We start from the raw sequence: 16506 nt of genomic DNA on the forward strand, positions 1-16506 counted from the left end.
GTACATAGGATTATTTCCTTAAATGTGTGTGTGTGTGTGTGTGTGTGTGTGTGTGTGTGTGTGTGTGTGTGTGTGTGTGTGTGTGTGTGTGTGTGTGTGTGTGTGTGTGTGAGAGAGATAGAGAGACAGTGAGACAGAGAGGGAAAGGAGAGGAGGAGAGTAAGGCTGATATTACATCTGGTACAGAATATGCTAAGTAAGAGTATTGGGACACAGAGAAGCTGGATAACAGTTATCCAGATATCAATATTTGGCAAGCTGTTATAAAGCGATATTGAATTCAGCTAATGCTTGATATGACATGTTGTTATACAGTATGATATGGCTCCACTTCCATAGGATAGTAGGTTTCTCTTCATATCATGATGCAGGGAAATGCCTGTACCATAGCAAGAGTAGCTCTTACTGAATAGATATGACACCTTACGTAAGGTACAATAAGTTTGTTTTTACGGTTGTTCTTTTTCTGACTTATTGACCATGCTAAACCAAGTCACCCTTATCAGTGGACCTTCAGCACTCTCAATCTGAACAATGTGCAAAGTTTCAGTCTTTACTATACTAACCTACACAGTATCACTGGAGAGTGTATTGGAATCTGTTTCCCTGTGAGCAGAAACCCTACAGAGAGAGGACTGCAGGGATCTGTGGTAATAAACTTGGCTCAAGATGCAGAAAGCAGATGCCGGGGTTGAGAAGGGGCCAACACATGCTGGAGATCATGGAGGGAACAGGACGGGGCTGTGGATGAAGAGAGAGAGAAATGTTTGCCTTTTGGAGGTGAGGTTTAAATGGGGAAGGACCATTAAAGGTATGTGGGTGGAACTGAAGGAGGAGGCCAGAACCAGAAGAGAATGTTAGGCTTTCTGGAAGTAGACTTTCATTATTTATCACCTAACACTGTACACTCAAATAATATATTCACTCATAATCTGAGCCAATGTTTTATGGTTTTAAATACAGATTAAATGTAATTAAATGTATATGAACATTATACTATCCAGTCCATCATGGAGTATCTGTTCAAGCCCACTCTGCCGTAGTTTGTAGGTAAAGCTAGGAGTGAATGGACCCCTGACCCTTATTCTCTCTCCTCTCTCAGCTCTGTGTGAACCTTCTCTGGGGTTATTGATGGGCCCCGCCTCCTCCCCCGGCTCCATAAATCTCAGAGAAATGACCCCTGCCTGGTGGAGGGCCAGACACTCTGCAATCGGGCCCGAGCCTGATGACAGCTTTAGCTGCTGCTGAAGTGGACAGCTCCAGTTTCTGTTTAGCCATATATAGACTGGCCTCACTAAAACATGTCCTCGCTGGCCACCTAAAGAGTCAACCTTATGATCATGACAAATAACAGATTTCCCTGTCTGATGTAGATTAAATGGTAATCACTGTCTGGTTTAAGCATATTACCATGGGCCTGAATGTGTTGATGCTGTTTGTTTGAGAACTTAGCTCCAGTGCTGACTCAATGTCCTACCTACTCCATACTATGACCATGCAGACATTCATTCACCATAGATTTTTAACTGGTGGCCATAGTATCGACAGTAAAGCAAACAGTGACTTCGGATAGTATTCAGACCCCTTCACTTCTTCCACATTTTGTTACGTTACAGCCTTATTCTAAAATTGATTAAATAGAAAAAATCCTCAGCAATCTATACACAAAAACCCATAATGACAAAGTGAAAACAGGTTTTTAGAATTTTCTGCAAATGTAAAAAAAAAAAAAAAAACAGAAATAGCTTATTTACATAACTATTCAGACCCTTCGCTATGAGACTCGAAATTGAGCTCATGTGCATCCTGTTTCCATTGATCATCCTTGAGATGTTTCTAGAACTTGATTGGAGTCCACCTGTGGTAAATGCAATTGATTGTACAGTACATGATCTGGAAAGGCACACACCTGTCTATATAAGGTCCCACAGTTGACAGTGCATGTCAGAGCAAAAACCAAACCATGAGGTCCAAGGAATTGTCCGTAGATGTTCGAGACAGGATTGTGTCGAGGCACAGATCTGGGGAGGGGTACCAAAACATTTCTGCAGCATTGAAGGTCCCCAAGAACACAGTGGCCTGCATCTTTCTTAAATGGAAGAAGTTTGGAACCACCAAGGCTCTTCCTAGAGCTGGCCGCCCGGTCAAAGTGAGCAATCTGGGGAGAAGGGCCTTGGTCAGGGAGGTGACCAAGAACCTGATGGTCACTCTGAAAGAGCTCTAGAGTTCCTTTGTGGAGATGGGAGAACCTTCCAAATGGCAGCCAAAGACTCTCAGACCATCAGAAACAAGATTCTCTGGTCTGATGAAACCAAGATTGAACACTTTGGCCTGAATGCCAAGCGTCACGTCTGGCGGAAACCTGGCACCATTCCTACAGTGAAGCATGGTGGTGGCATCATCATGCTGTGGGGATTTTTGTCAGTGGCAGGGACTGGGTGACTAGTCAGGATTGAGGGAAAGATGAACAGAGCAAAGTATAGAGAGATCCATGATGAAAACCTGCTCCAGATCACTCAGGACCTCAGGCTGGGGTGAAGGTTCACCTGAAGCACACAGCCAAGACAACGCAGGAGTGGCTTCGGAACAAGTCTCTGAATGTCCTTGAGTGGCCCAGCCAGAGCTGAAAATAGCTGCGCAGCAACGCTCCCCATCCAACCTGACAGAGCTTGAGAGGATCTGCAGAGAAAAATGGGAGAATCTCCCCAAATACAGGTGTGCCAAGCTTGTAGCATCATACCCAAGAAGACTCGATGCTGTAATCACTGCCAAAGGTGCTTCAACAAAGTACTGAGTAAAGTGTCTGAATACTTATGTATATTCTTTATAAATAAGCAATAAATTCTAAAAAACTGTTTTTGCTTTGTCATTATGGGGTATTGTGTGTAGATTGATGAGGGCATTTATTTATTTTTTACCAATTTTAGAATAAAGCTGTGGAAAAAGTCAAGGGGTCTGAAGGAACTGTATGTCTATAAAAGTGCCCTAGAAGCCATTCTGTTATCTGGTTATACTGTATGTAGGCTACAGTAGTTTTTTATTTTATTTACTTAACCTTGAATTATCTTTTCTAAGTTTGACTAGTTCATTGTATTGTTGACTTGGGTCATAGATACATCAGGACGCTTTGATGTCAGTGTTTATTAATGCTGCTTTCTATGCAGCAATTGCACTCGAGTGAACACTATTGTTGCTATCACTGCACACATTGAGACTCGAGATGGTATTTGAGTCTCTTGTACAGAAAACTATGTGCATACGTGTGTGCGAATGTGTGCGTGTATGCATGTGTAAGCATAATGTGTGTCCATGTCAGTGTAAAAAAGCAAAGCCAGTCGTAAGTACTGAGCAGTGTAGGATGGAGCGTTGAGTGAGTCTGCTAGCTCCTTCAGTCAGTCTGCAGTAGGATGGAGCAGTGAGTGAGTCTGCTAGCTCCTTCAGTCAGTCTGCAGTAGGATGGAGCAGTGAGTCTGCTAGCTCCTTCAGTCAGTCAGTCTGCAGTAGGATGGAGCAGTGAGTGAGTCTGCTAGCTCCTTTAGTCAGTCTGCAGTAGGATGGAGCAGTGAGTGAGTCTGCTAGCTCCTTCAGTCAGTCAGTCTGCAGTAGGATGGAGCAGTGAGTGAGTCTGCTAGCTCCTTCAGTCAGTCAGTCTGCAGTAGGATGGAGCAGTGAGTGAGTCTGCAGTAGGATGGAGAAGTGAGTGAGTCTGCTAGCTCCTTCAGTCAGTCTGCAGTAGGATGGAGCAGTGAGTGAGTCTGCTAGCTCCTTCAGTCAGTCTGCAGTAGGATGGAGCAGTGAGTGAGTCTGCTAGCTCCTTCAGTCAGTCAGTCTGCAGTAGGATGGAGCAGTGAGTGAGTCTGCTAGCTCCTTCAGTCAGTCAGTCTGCAGTAGGATGGAGCAGTGAGTGAGTCTGCTAGCTCCTTCAGTCAGTCAGTCTGCAGTAGGATGGAGCAGAAAGTGAGTCTGCAGAAGGATGGAGAAGTGAGTGAGTCTGCTAGCTCCTTCAGTCAGTCAGTCTGCAGTAGGATGGAGCAGTGAGTGAGTCTGCTAGCTCCTACAGTCAGTCAGTCTGCAGTAGGATGGAGCAGTGAGTGAGTCTGCTAGCTCCTTCAGTCAGTCAGTCTGCAGTAGGATGGAGCAGTGAGGGAGTCTGCTAGCTCCTTCAGTCAGTCAGTCTGCAGTAGGATGGAGCAGTGAGTGAGTCTGCTAGCTCCTTCAGTCAGTCAGTCTGCAGTAGGATGGAGCAGTGAGTGAGTCTGCTAGCTCCTTCAGTCAGTCAGTCTGCAGTAGGATGGAGCAGTGAGTGAGTCTGCTAGCTCCTTCAGTCAGTCTGCAGTAGGATGGAGCAGTGAGTGAGTCCACTCCTCCATTCTGCAGTAGGATGCTGTAAAAGTCAAACAGCCAATCAGGCCCACAGAAGGATCCTTACAGAGATTCCCCAGCCAGGAGAAAGCAGTTAAAAGTTATGTGGTCTGTGGGACCACTCTGAATGGAAAGGCCTGAACATGACATGACGCTTGAACTCCCCTCCATCCGCCCCGCCAGGTCCTATGACATGTGTCTAAAGGGCGAGAGCTGGGGGTTCACGTCTGTCACATATCTAGCTTGAACTTGAGCTTTTATATTGTTCTCTCATGTCTTGAATCACCTTAGTTGATTGGTTGGGACATTTTGGATTTACATTTATATCTAAATCCAGTGGAGGATAAATGCAAGGGATTTTGAGAGTGAGATATTGTTGGATTGCGGGACAGTTGCATGATATTGCACCTCCCTCCTTCTCTCTCTCTTCAGGCAGATAATGAGTAGCCTACATGTCTTCAGCTGGTTGAAAGGTCAGCCGAGAGATCTTCCGCTGAAGTCTGCGATTCTACCATCATTGTAATCATAGCCAAATAGAAATGTAAACATTAGCATTTTGGCCTCACTTTATGTCTACGTCCGTAACTTTGTTAAGGAGAAATACAGAGATGGTTTCACTGCTTTTAAGGACTTTGAATAATAGTAAAATGCAAAGCATTCAAACTGAATCGATCAAAAAGTGTTAGCATTATTTTGTGATAAAATAATACAATTTTCACAAACACAAGAAATGTTATCTACAAACAAAACAGTTACAACAAACACAGTCAACGACACATAATGTAATACAAGAAGCTCCAGCCTTGATAAATAAAAAAATGAAAAGACAATGGAATGTACAGATTTAGTCAAGCCTCCCCACAATCTCCCCAAAAAGTGTTATCATTAAAAAACCCAAAAAGATGGAAAAAATATTATTTTACATCCTACATGTAAATGTGTTGTACTACACATCTACAAATCTTCTGTCATGTAACATACTTTTCATAACCACAATTAAATTGAATCGAATGGTGAATTTATCATAATTACTCTTGCTTGATTATAGTGATAGAGTCTATAAAGAGTCTATAAAGAAATTCCTCTTATAGTTGCATGGAGGGAGCTGTTGGTGTTGGAGCTGCATCTCTCTGTCACTCTCTGACCCCTGCTGGACTGATTGTTGACCTATTAACCTCCAGGAGTTAGCAGTGTTTTAATAGCTGTTCATCCACCACTATTTTGAAGTTTCACGTTTTACTGTCACGTACACAAGTACAATGAAATGCCTTTCTTGCAAGCTCCAAACCCAACAAAACAGTAATCATTATCAAAGTAGCACTAAAAATAACATAAGGTAGAACATGAACACAAAAGAAATAAAAAATAAGAAATGAGAAGAACATGAGAAAGTAAGAATGTATATACAGCATCAGTTCCAATAGCATATTTACAATGTGCAGGGATACTGGAGTGATAGAGGTAGATATGAATGGGGATGAGGTGACTAGGCATCAGGATATACAGTATGATAAACAGAATAGCAGCGGAAATTATGATTGTACGTGAGTGTGTGTGTGTGTGTACAAGTGTAGACTCAGTATAAATGTGTGTGCATGGTATGTGTGTGTTGGAGTGTCAGTGTGTGTGAGTGTGTAGAGTCCTGTGAGTGTGCCATTATTCACATAGTCTATTAAGACATGCCTCCAGTTCCACCATGTTCTGTGTGTTTCCTAATGAAGACAAAAAGATGCTGTGTTATTACTGTGTAATCAGTGGACTTGCCACGTTATTTTAATCTTTATTCTAATCATTTTATTCATCATTTATCTCTTTATGTGAGTGAAACATGAAATAAACTTTAGATTATATTTTTTTGAAACTACATTATACAAAAACAGAATGTAATTATAAAGTTCTCTTTAAATCATCAAGGGGGTTAGTAATGACTAGCCCTTTGAACATATGTACCCATGCAAAAAAAAAGAGACAGAAACAAAACAATACAAAAAACAATTGAAATGCTAATTGAAGAGCGTGGTAGCTGTGAGGGGAGAAGAGAGCATGGAGCCCTCAAGAGCAGCCTTCTCAAACTGGGGCTGTCATCTCATCTGCTGCATGCATTCGTGCTTTGTGTGTGCGCTTACGTGTGTGGGTAAAATACAGACGTTTAAAACTATACATTATTCCAATTGTTTAACCATACTGAATGTTAAAGTTCAAATTGTTTACTTTTTTATCCTATTCTTATTTAGGACACATTATTACGTTTAAGACCGAAATAAGTACTTTTTGAAATCATAATTCTCTCTCTCCCTTTGCTACATGCATGTCCCTGAATGGCTATTCTATTTCAGTGAGTACATGTATCTTTTTTTAAATGTAACTTCATAGGAGTTGTTTACTGAACATGGTTATGGTTCATATTGGACATCATGCATCATGCATCACCTACGGGGTTTTGACTGACAGTGTCTTATCAGTGAATAAGGCATAATGTAAATGATATATAACCCCCTGTACTAAAACATTTCAAATGCACAGGCCCACCAGTGCTGAGTAGACAGAAAATGTAAATGCTAATTATTTAATAAGCCTGTACCTCTCTATCGCCCCCACCCCCCACTCCTGGCTGGCCACCTCCCACCTCCTGCCCCTCCCCCCTCCCACCCGCCTCTTTAATCATTAAGTATGCATTGATTCAGCCTTCCCCTGCGTTATAAATACAGCATCGATCTGCAGGAGGATCAATAAACTCATTCAAATGCATAGCCACTTTGATAACGCTCCTGCTCACTGCCCTCTCTTTCAACAAGATCTCATAGTTTCACTGTGAAATTTGACGTATTATGGATGAACGTCAATGTATTACTATTTTTTTAAATTACGCATGGTTGCGGGGTTAATTCTGTGTGGTTACAAGTTTAGGTATCAATTCCGAGTGGTTATGTATCGGCATGTATTGGCGTTCTCAGGACCTTTTCAAACGTCCGAAATCGAAGTCTATTTCTAGTGATCAGCCTGCTCTGCATAGCATCTCTTTCTCTCTCCCCTCTCTCTCTCCTTTCTCTCTCATTCTGTGTCTCGTTCTCTATCTCTCTCCGTACCCTCTCTCTGCCTCTTTCTCTCTCACTTTCTCTCACTCTCTCTTTCTTTCTATCTCTCCCTCTTTCTCTGTCTGTCACATATACTCTTTATCTTTTTACATTACACACACCCATAGTATAGATATACAGCTAGAAATGTTAGACTGTTCACACAATATGCAATATGTTTTTTACATACCTGATGTCAATATCAGAAAGGTCAATTCAGTTGGAAACTGGGTCAAATTTGAATGGGTCACTCTCCTCCCCACTCATATTCATTCATTCAGGGACACCCTGGATTAAAGTACCAGAGAAGGGAGACTAGACAGTTGATGTGGCCAATGTATTCAAAACAGGATATCATTTATAACAGTGGGAGACTGCAGCAGCTTTATGATGACAAGATTATCTGTATTGGGGCTTATTGGGTTGTGAATACATTTCTAGGAGTGTGTTTATGGTTACTTAACTAAGAAATACTGCACAGCTATAAAGTTAAAAAACGATTGTAATGAAAATAAACTTGCTGCTGCCAATAAGTTTATTTTGTTGTCCTTTTAATCAGGGTTGGTTAAAGTTATTTGACATTTCTCTGTTTGAGATTACATCCAGGTTGTTTATGGTCTCTGGGTGAAAATAAACACTGACCCTGGTCTTCCCAATCATTCCCATCCTCTAATGCTGCTACACTGGAGCAAGAGATGTCTCCTATAAAAATCACCTGCTGTCCCCTTTACCCCTTACCCAAGCCCCCCTCCCCCTCTCAATTTCTCTCTGTTCAGGTTCAGGACAATTTAGTAATAAGGGCTGCCGAGGAAGGTTGAGTGGACTGATGATCTTTACAGGGCCTTTTCTGGTGACTCACTAAAACCTGTCTTGTAAAAATGAAGTCTGGGAAATGGGAACTAGGTCTTGGGAAGAATGGGAGCGATGGAGGAACACAGGTCTGGGGAAGGGGAGGAGGGTTGTAAAGAGGGGGAAGGGGAGGAGGGTTGGAGGGATTGGGAAGGGGAGGAGGGATGGAGGGATGGGGAAGGGGAGGAGGGTTGGAGGGATGGGGAAGGGGAGGGATGGGGAAGAGGAAGGGGAGGAGGGTTGGAGGGATGGGGAAGGGGAGGAGGGTTGGAGGGATGGGGAAGAGGAAGAGGGTTGGAGGGATGGGGAAGAGGAAGAGGGTTGGAGGGATGGGGAAGGGGAGGGATGGGGAAGAGGAAGGGGAGGAGGGTTGGAGGGATGGGGAAGGGGAGGAGGGTTGGAGGGATAGGGAAGGGGAAGGGGAGGAAGGTTGGAGGGATGGAGGGTTGGAGGGATGGGGAAGAGGAAGAGGGTTGGAGGGATGGGGAAGAGGAAGAGGGTTGGAGGGATGGGGAAGGGGAGGAAGGTTGGAGGGATGGGGAAGGGGAGAAGGGTTGGAGGGATGGGGAAGGGGAGAAGGGTTGGAGGGATGGGGAAGGGGAGGAGGGTTGGAGGGATGGGGAAGGGGAGGAGGGTTGGAGGGATGGGGAAGGGGAGGAGGGTTGGAGGATGGGGAAGGGGAAGGGGGGTTGGAGGGATGGGGAAGGGGAGGAGGGTTGGAGGGATGGGGAAGGGGAGGAGGGTTGGAGGGATGGGAAAGGGGAGGAGGGTTGGAGGATGGGGAAGGGGAAGGGGGGTTGGAGGGATGGGGAAGGGGAGGAGGGTTGGAGGGATGGGGAAGGGGAGGAGGGTTGGAGGGATGGGGAAGGGGAGGAGGGTTGGAGGATGGGGAAGGGGAAGGGGGGTTGGAGGGATGGGGAAGGGGAGGAGGGTTGGAGGGATGGGGAAGGGGAGGAGGGTTGGAGGATGGGGAAGGGGAGGAGGGTTGGAGGGATGGGGAAGGGGAGGAGTGTTGGAGGGATGGGGAAGGGGAGGAGTGTTGGAGGGATGGGGAAGGGGAGGAGGGTTGGAGGATGGGGAAGGGGAGGAGGGTTGGAGGATGGGGAAGAGGGGGTTGGAGGGATGGGGAAGAGGGGGTTGGAGGGATGGGGAAGGGGAGGAGGGTTGGAGGATGGGGAAGGGGAGGAGGGTTGGAGGGATGGGGAAGAGGGGGTTGGAGGGATGGGGAAGAGGGGGTTGGAGGGATGGGGAAGGGGAGTGATGGAGGAACACATTCATAAAAGCAGAGAAAGAGGGAAAAATCAATGCCTATTTTGTTTTCTTTGATTTTAGTGGTCCTCTATTATTCAGTTGCTGCTATTTTCAGATAAGAGCTATCCTACTGTCTAGTTCTCCCCCACCCCTACCGAATAATTTGAAGGCTTGTAGAGGGGCTCATTATATTCAAGGCAGATCCCTGAGAATAATTTGCGGATTTCATGCAGATTTCATTTTGAGTGTTCATCTTTTGGGTACTTCTCCCTCCCTGTATGATTGCTGAATTAAAATATATATTTCCTCTTTGGTATGGGATGTTCAGAGACATTTTCACATACTGCTTCGCCAAAAAACTCACATTCAAAATTTGAACTGGTGAAATAAAACTAGACTTGAAGGGTTCAGACTATGGAGGTTTAGAAAAACAGCAAAACTACCATATCAACTGTGACAAAATATGAGATCTCAACCGCCACATAAATAAATGTTTGTAAATGTATGTTTTACACTTTTATATTTCAACCACAAAATACAGACTTTCATTTGTTTTATTTTTTTTCATACATAATGCATTAAACAGTAGTCTGTGTAACCCACACTGTTTGTTAGTTGTCTTTCTTGAGGATTGTCAGTCAATTGTTTGTAATAGTTTCAAAGCCCTTTATTTTTTCCCTCTCAGCTAACACTGACAGTTGACATGAAGCCTCATCCTAATGTAGCTCAGTCTGAAAGATGCTGCACTACATTTACTATGACTCCTGTTAATGTCGAAACCTCACTTCACATTAACTGTGGTGTAGAACAAGCAGGCAGATAATGTCATTTTGTCACTGTGCTTTTCAGCTGTTCCATTTTGATGGAGAGAGGCGCTCCTAAAAGTGCCTCCCATTCTAAAGATCAGCCTTAATTGCGATAACGTGCAGGACCCCGGCGTCTGCATTGGACTCTGTAATTGGCCTCTCTGTAATCAGCATCTCTCCCAGATTCACTCCTCGTCAGGCTGCAGACATAGACACATCATAAATGGCCCTTTTATAACGCTACAGAACATGAATAATCAGGACATAGTCGGCCCGTGTGTGTGTGTGTGTGTGTGTGTGTGTGTGTGTGTGTGTGTGTGTGTGTGTGTGTGTGTGTGTGTGTGTGTGTGTGTGTGTGTGCGCATGCATAATGTACAGCAAGCCCCCTTTACTGTTTGTGTGCATGTAAATACATTTTTCAGCATCTAAGGTTATATATAATAAACAATTCCATACTTTACCCCTTATTAAATTCTACAACTGCACACTTTGATATGCAATTTCAGATATACAAAAAATATTATTTTTGTTTGTATTATTTATATTTTTGGCCCTAACCCCGCCTCCAAATAGATGTTTACATACATGGTACTTTTTCATTTATATATTTTTCCTTTATTTAATTTATTCATTCATTATACACATTTGTATTATTATACACATTATTACATTTGGATTCATAGTGTTCAGACATGTCCGGGAAGCACAAGGTATAGAGTTGGTATGACTCAGCGGGGGATCGAACACCCAATCTTCTAATCTGAGGGCACATCGTCTAAACACAAGGCCACTGAGTTGGTTGTCCAGTACTGTACACTACTTCATTTGGTTCCCTCAGAGTGTCTCTACACCCATTACTGTACACTACTTCATTTAGCACCAATTACATTCCCAGTCCCTTTTTGGCTGCTAATACTCAGGCTTGCAGGGTCCTAGCTAAATGAACCACTAGGTCTTCATTGCGGGCAGCAAAGGAATTGATTTCACCCCTTAAATCAATTTAATTCATTAGTTATACATTCCTCTTTCCCCCTCTCACCTCCCTCTCTCCCAGCTTGTCTCAGGAGTCAGAGTGTGGAAAGTGACCTATCCCAGCGCGTGACATGGAAGGCGAGTGATTTGAATGATAACCAAATAGCTAGCGCACCCTTGCCGGTGTTTAAAGATCATATGTAAATCAAATGTCGGGGGGAGAAATTGCTTGGTGGGGTTCTGTCAGAAAACAATTTAGTGATCGTTAAAAGGGATGCCTCACCGTCGCACAAACCTCCGCAAATTAATTCAATGCAGCCACTGGTCTCTGCCTCCTCTCACTTCTATCAACCCCCCCTCATTTCTCTCCGGATCTCTTTTTTTCTCTCTATCACTTACCCCCGTCCCGGCCCCTGGCCCCGTCCCCTGGCCCCGTCCCCATCTCTTTGAGGCACACACAAATACAGACTAACCACCATACACACCTCCAGATCGAAACTCCAAACTATCTCCTGTGTCATCCCCAAAAAGAGATATTTTCCCATCCATCATATACAGCGTCAATAAAGATTGAATTATGGAGGCAGAATGAGAGCTGCTCCGCGGCTGTATAAATAACACAAAGAGACACAGCATAGCAAATGCCTGATGACAGGCGTGATAATGGAACATGAGTTGGTGGGAGACTGAAACAGGCCACACCCATGGATGTATTTATCCTAATGAGAAGGTTATTACATCAGCCAGACGGCTCTGCTGGAGGAGCCATCAGGACTAGATGGTGGAGGATATAGGGAATATTCTGATATGTTCCCCCGTGAGAGAGATATTTATTACTCCCATCCCCAAAGAGTGTATGTGTCAGTCATTGTCCCTGGGGACTGGCTGTGTGGTACAGAACACTTCAAGGTGGAGAGAAACACCTAGCAGAATATCTACATTAGGTAGATGGAGGCTATTTCACTCAGTGTACAGTGTTAACTGAGTTTTGTGCCTGTGTAAAGATGCGGTTTCCTATTTTTTAAAAGCAGAAACACTTCCTCTCTGTCTTTCAAACACACAGAGAGTGATTGCAGTCATACTCATTCACACACAAACACATGGATTGTAGCCTCCACTGGGTGTTACTGTTATTCCTAGTGTCGGACACGGACACACACACACACACACACACACACACACACACACACACACACACACACACACACATTCACACACATTGTCTCCGTCATTCACATTGAACACGGTAGTCTTTGTTCAACATACCACACACACAGTCCATGTTTAGATTGTGCAGAACTCATTGTGTCACATGGCACCTGATATCCTCCACCGTTAGGGAATCAAATTAAGAGAGCTGCTGCTGCCGCTGCCGCCTCTTTCCCTCTTTTCTCATCTGCCATCCCTAGGCATAATTAATTTTATCATCAGCGTCATTATTATTGTTAAATTGTTTTTCATATTTCTTCTTTTTTTCTCTCTCGCCTGCATGGAATACCAAGTGTATGCTAATGTATTTGGAGAGGGGAAAGAGGGAGAATGAGAATGAGAGAGGGTGGGATGAAGAGAGAGAGGGAGGGATGTGGAGGTGAGGCAGTGGAGAGAGAGAGAGAGAGAGAGAGAGAGAGAGAGAGAGAGAGAGAGAGGTGTGTGTGTGTGTGTGTGTGTGTGTGTGTGTGTGTGTGTGTGAGAGAGAGAGAGAGGGAGAAAAGCAGACAGTGGTGGAGAGAAGAGAGGATGGAAGGTGAGTGGAGCAGGGGAAGGGGTGTTGTGGGGGGCACATTACATATTCCACCAGCGTATTTGGAACCCAATTAATCAAGCGGAGGAGAGGAGAGATGCAGAAAGGATGAGATCGCCCTTCACGTTGATGAGGCCTGGCCAGGGCAAACGCTCAACCACCTGAGCTCCTAACAGCCATGCCAACGCGGAGGAATTATGGGAATACCTTCACACCTTTGTCTCTCTCTCTCTCTCTCTCTCTCTCTCTCTCTCTCTCTCTCTCTCTCTCTCTCTCTCTATTCACACACAACGACACACACATTTTTGCTCTCTGTCTTTCTCTCTCACGTAAATAATAGTCTCACCTTCTCCTGCCCACTCTAGACTCACACACAAAATCAATGTACCTTAGACATGCTCAATAGTTTAAGACTAGGGTTGAAGACAAAAACTTCAGCTTTTTTTATTGATTATAAGTCGCAAGCCGACTTTGAAATAGGTTTGGTCTTAGCCTTTAGCAGTGTTTATGATTTGCTTTGTGGTACAGTAGGCTACTTGCATGCTCTGTCAGCCACATAAACACCAGTGAGATGTACACAAACACATGCCTCCTTCCTTCCGCTTCCTAAAGCTTTGTCAAGCAACCAGCAGCAATTGTTGCAGAATTTACCAATTGAGAGAGTAAGAGAGAGAGAGAGAGAGAGAAATCTCCGGTCCCTCATTGACTTAATTTGATTCTCTCCTGTAGAATACAGAGTCTATAAATATTGACCCTCCGTTTCCTGTGTGTGGCATTAATGAAGCATTTAGTATACCCACAGCATTATGGAGGACCTCTCTAAAGCCACCTCTCCTCCCTTTATCAGTGCCATACCTATACACACACATACACACATACACACACTCCGTCAGGGGATGAGCCATGGTGCCAACAGACAGTAGAGCACGCTCAATGCCCAAAGGTGAACAGGGACACTTTGAATGCCGTACCCATTGGTATGGTATCATACTGTATGCGTCAGTAGTACTGTTTAAAACAGTACTACAGTAATGACAAAAATGCTGGTGTGCATCACTTGTACAGTGACATTGATGGATTTCAATAGTTCATGAAGTTCTAAGTTCTTTGTCAGGCTGGGCTCTAACAAGGCATAACCTTGGCACAAGAATCCTATTTGGCTTGACTTTACCATAATGGCCATGAAGGACATGATTTTCAATGTCCTCTCAGAACTCACCAACAGCACCCCAGTGTACCTCTCCACTCCACTCCACTCCACACCTGTCACCCCTTTCCTTCGATACTCACCACCAAACACCCTCCATCCTTTTTGGGGAAAAAATGTAAAAAATCTGTTGTGGGGTCCCTGGGCGGTTTTGTAATTTCATGCCTGTGTATGATAATTTGATGCTGTCCTGCGTCGCGTAACTCAGGGCTGCCAAACGCTGACAGGTGATAAATACGATCTTTTCCGCCCTGTGTGCAACAGACCTGAAAAAAAAGAGACAGGAGGGGGTCTGGGGTTTGGGAGCTGCGGGTGGGGGGGTGCCAATTTCAGCAGTGAGGCTGAGGCCTTGGTGGAAGCACAGCGGTGTCGCTGCAGTTAGAGTCATTTCACGGCCTGCCCACCACACCTTCCCACTACCTCTCACTCTATCTTTCTCTCCCTACCTCGATCCCTCTCTTCCTCTCTCTCTCCTTCTCCTCAGACAGCTAGAGAGAGAGAGGGCTGAGAAGAGGAGAGGAGGGAACCTTCAGGTAGCCTTGAAGAAGGATAGTGATCACTGCATTCTCCTGCTCTGAGGCGTCACAGGAAATAAACAAGGGGGCAGTTTGGGTATGTGGCTCTTCCCACCCTGCCAAGTAGACATCCCAGCAAACCGGCAACATTCCCAGAACATTAGCTAAAATTCCTATTAAGTTCTAGTTAGGGTTTTATCTAACATTAGGATGATAACATCCCAAAAACATTCAATTATTTTAAAAAGTATGTTTTGAACGGAATATCCTTGGAAAGTTCTCCTAACATTCACAAAAATATTGTGCACAACATCTGTAACAACCACCACAGAACATTCCCCAAAAGTTCTCATTAGGTTTCCAGGTAATGTAATAACACAATGTACCAGTAAGGTTTTCCCAGCAAACCAAAGTTGGTTCTGTGACAGTTCACCAAACATTTGTTAGGTAGCGGCAAATGGTCTCATAACACAAAAACTGTCCAGTCATGCTGATGATTATACGTTTGTCTAAAACATTCACCTGACTTTTCAACTTCTTAAAAAACACACCCAATATAATTTCTACTTTTAGATGCTTGATATGGTCCCCCAGGTCTTATTTTTCATGATCTGAAAAGAAAAATTGGTCCTAGATCAGCCCTCATAGTTTTGGATACCTTGTAAATATGGGCCCAGAAGTATGCAGCATATAAAGAGGATGGGTGAAGTGATGGTGAATAGCCCAGTGACCAGTATTTCCTTGGGTTAGTTATGTCTCAGAAGGCTAGAAAGGAAGCATGGAATTCCTGATTGACCATACTGCCATGACTTTATTCTGAAAAATTAAAATATATATGAGATCATCTCTGGTGCCGCAGAGGAAAAAAGACCTGGCTTGGAAATCAAACATTACAGGTTCGAACCTCACATGTGTAGATTGTCAACATGTGAAGTGTAAAAAATATTCTTGTGTCTGTATGATTAAATGCTGTTCAACTGTCTTATGATTTAAATAATTTGCAAATTGTGATTAAATGTCATATGAATAAACTACAAATGTCATGTGTCTCTATATTACCTCCAATGGAGTCCTCAAATGCAAATTGCCATTAAATCTGGAGAGAAACATAATGGGTATGTATTCCAATCTGATTTCTTATGCTTGAAGGAGCTTCAAATTTGCATACTGAGAATGTTGTGGTAATATTAAGTAAGTAAGGGATAATCAACGAGGGGCAATGCATTCTATGGAAAATACACAATAATGAGCGAATAAGTAAGGGATAATCAACGAGGGGCAATGCATTCTATGGAAAATACACAATAATGAGTGAATAAGTAAGGGATAATCAACGAGGGGCAATGCATTCTATGGAAAATAATCAACAAGGTGGAAGGTGTGTTCCAGGATGTGTTAGCGGAACTGACCTTCCATGGAGTTGCATTATTTTCCAGAGAATACATAGAGCCCCGAGTTGATTATCCCTTTTATACCATGGCTATAATTTCACACATTTGCCACTAGAAATGTGTTCATTTGCCAGTAAAAATGTGTTCAACATCCACTTAAGTAGCTAGCTAGCAAGTTTACTAGATAGCTACAGTAGTTGCCATGGTAACCAAATAAACAGACTATTTTGGCTAACCAGTTTTAGCTTGCCGTTATGAAAATGTAATTAAACAATGCCAATAATGTTTTCAATTCGACTTTTGCTTTCGAAAGCAGCTCAGACATAGGACATGTAAGA

At 43.7% G+C, this 16506-nt stretch overlaps 1 long non-coding RNA gene across 1 annotated transcript; it reads left to right on the top strand.

The window, feature by feature from the left end:
- The first annotated feature begins 213 nt into the window (after positions 1-213).
- On the top strand, positions 214-1391 carry LOC106585620 (uncharacterized). Its single transcript, XR_001323994.2, has 2 exons — positions 214-780; positions 1103-1391. It is a non-coding gene; the product is annotated as an uncharacterized lncRNA (long non-coding RNA).
- The last annotated feature ends 15115 nt before the right edge of the window (positions 1392-16506 follow it).

Source organism: Salmo salar, chromosome ssa24, assembly GCF_905237065.1.
Source record: "Salmo salar chromosome ssa24, Ssal_v3.1, whole genome shotgun sequence".
In the NCBI taxonomy this organism is placed as follows: Eukaryota; Metazoa; Chordata; class Actinopteri; order Salmoniformes; family Salmonidae; genus Salmo; species Salmo salar.